This window comes from Chrysochloris asiatica, unplaced genomic scaffold (assembly GCF_000296735.1).
Source record: "Chrysochloris asiatica unplaced genomic scaffold, ChrAsi1.0 scaffold00275, whole genome shotgun sequence".
Classification (NCBI taxonomy): domain Eukaryota; kingdom Metazoa; phylum Chordata; class Mammalia; order Afrosoricida; family Chrysochloridae; genus Chrysochloris; species Chrysochloris asiatica.
The window spans coordinates 476,190-478,958 of record NW_006408793.1 but is presented as its reverse complement, the minus strand read 5'-3'; positions in this window follow the sequence as shown (position 1 = coordinate 478,958).

The following is a 2,769-nucleotide window of genomic DNA, read 5'->3' as shown; positions in this document are numbered from 1 at the left end:
GAAGAGCCAGTCTTCCTGCCAGTCCTGGACAAGCAAGAATGCTCATAACCAGCTGCCCTGCCTTCAGCTATCCTCTGGGCCTGAAAGAATTCCTTCTGGGCACAAAGACCCTGACTTCAACCATCAGAAGGGCCTGCATGAACTACTGCCAGATTAGGCACCTGGTGTGGCGCTGTGGGTTAATGCGCCAGACTGCAAAGCTGTTTGAACTGCAAGGTCGGCAGTTCAAGCTTATCAGCTGCTCCTCAGAAACCCTATACAGGGTTGCTATGTGTCGGAACCAACTCGACAGCACTTCACAACAACAACAACAATCATAGATAATAAAGAACTCTGGTAGCGTAGTGGTTACTAGTTGGGTTGCTAATCTCAAGGTCAGCAGGTGGAAACTACCAGCTGTCAGGCAGACGAAAGATGAGGCTTTCTGTTCCATAAAGATTTACAGCCTCAGAAATGCTATGTGGGGTTGCTGTGAGTTGGAAACGACTCCACAGCACACAACCACCACCGTCATAGGAAACACTTAAGACTACCGGAACTCCATCTAGGGCTGAACACAAACCCTCTTACCCCTCCCCCTCCCACCTCATGAACTCCTTGGCTGGCAGAGGATACCAACCTATACTAGTCACCCTGTCCCCCCAACACACACACACACACACACACACACACACACACACACACGGTTTTCTCTCTCTGGATCTGGTCCCTGCCCTAGTTTCTTCCTTTACCTGGTTTTTTTTTTGTTGTTGTTGTTGTTGTTGTTGTTGTCCTGTTTCTTTCTCCTTCTTCTCTTTCCTTCCATTTATTTATTTTTATTTATTTATTTTTGGGTGGGGGAGAGGAGGTTCCTTTCTTTCTCTGCTTTCTTTTCTCTCTTTCTTTTTTTTTTTTTTTTTTTTTTAACTTATTCTCATTTCAAATCATAAACCATGAGGCAGTTGTTCGAACAGAACAAGTGGATACCCAATAGCTTAAAATCAAGAAAGGTGTGCACCCGAATTGTATCCTTTCACCATACTTATTCAATCTGTATGCTGAGCAAATAATACAAGAAACTGGATTATATGAAGAAGACTGTGGAGGAAGACTCATTAACAACCTGTGATACACAGATGATACAACCTTGCTTGCTGAAAGCGAACAGGACTTAAAAAAATCTACTGATGAAGATCAAAGAGCACAGTCCTCAGTATGGGTTGCATCTCAATGTAAAGAAAACAAAAATCCTCCCCATTGGATCAATAAATAGCATCACGATACATGGAGAAAAGATTGAAGCTGTCAAAGACTTCATTGTAATCAGTTTGATTTTTCCATTACCACTAACCTTGCCTTACTCCTCCCACTATTTCTGGTAATCACTAATAAACTTTGGTCCTTATATATTTGCTTTTTCTTGTTTTTTTCTATTCTTGTTGCTGTTACGTGTCATTGAGTCAGTACTGACTCATAGCAACCCTATAGAGTTTCCAAGGCTGTTAAGCTTTGCAGACCAGAAAGTCTCATCTTTCTCCCACGGAGTGACTTGTGGGCTCGAACCACTGACTTTCTGGTTCGCAAACTACTGTCATCATACAGAGCCACCTCACTTCCTTTTTATATAAATACCATATGTACATCTCCCTTTGTGATTGACTTGTTTCACTCAGCATCATGTCTTTCAGCTCCATCCATACCATAGTTGTTGTTGTTATGTGCTGTGGAGTTGGTTCTGACTCATAGAGACCCTGTACAGGGTTTGTGAGGCTGTAAATCTTTACTGGAGCAGAAAGCCTCATCTTTCTCCTGTGGAACAGCTGGTAGTTTTGAACTGCTAACGTTGAGGTTCGCAGCCCGATTTGTAACCACTGCACTACCAGAGCTCCTTATCCATACCACAGTAGGTATCTTCATTACCTTTACTGCATACTTTTCCACTGTTGTTGTTAAGTGCCATCAAGTCGGTTCCGACCCATAGCAACCCTGTACAGGGTTTGCGAGGCTGTAAATCTTTATAGGAGCAGAAAGCCTCATCTTTCTCCTGTGGAACAGCTGGTAGTTTTGAACTGCTGACCTTGAGGTTCTCAGTCCGATTTGTAACCACTGCACTAACAGAGCTCCTTATCCATACCATAGTAGGTATCTTCATTTCCTTTACTGCGTACTTTTCCACTGTATGTACGTAGTTTGTTTATCCAGTCATCTGCTCATGGGCATTTAGGTTGCTTCCACCTTTTGGCTATTGTGAATAGTGTTGAAATGGACCCTGGACTACAAATCTGAGTCTCTGCTTTCAATCTTTTGGGTCTATACCTAGGAGTCCACCACTTGTCTGTCAGTTTGTCGTACTGTGGTGGCTTGTGAGTTGCTGTGATTCTGGAAACTATGCCACAAGTATTTTAAATACCAGCAGGGTCACCCATGGTGGACAGGTTTCAGATGAGCTTCCAGACGAAGACACACTAGGAAGAAAGAGTGATGAACTACTTCAGAATCTTTAGTCACTGAAAACCTTATGAATAGCAGAGAAACACTGTCAGCTATAGTGACAGAAAATGAGCCCCTCAGGTTGGAAGGCATTCAAAATGTGACTGGACATGAGTTATCTCCTCAGAGTAGAGTTGACCATGATGACACAAATGGAGTAAAGCCCATGGGAGTAAAACCCACGAGACCTTCGTTTGCTGATGGGGCACAACTCAAAATGAAAAGAAACAGTTGTAAACATCCATTAATATTTGGAAAATGGAAAGTACGAAGTATGAATCTAGGAAAATTGGAAACTGT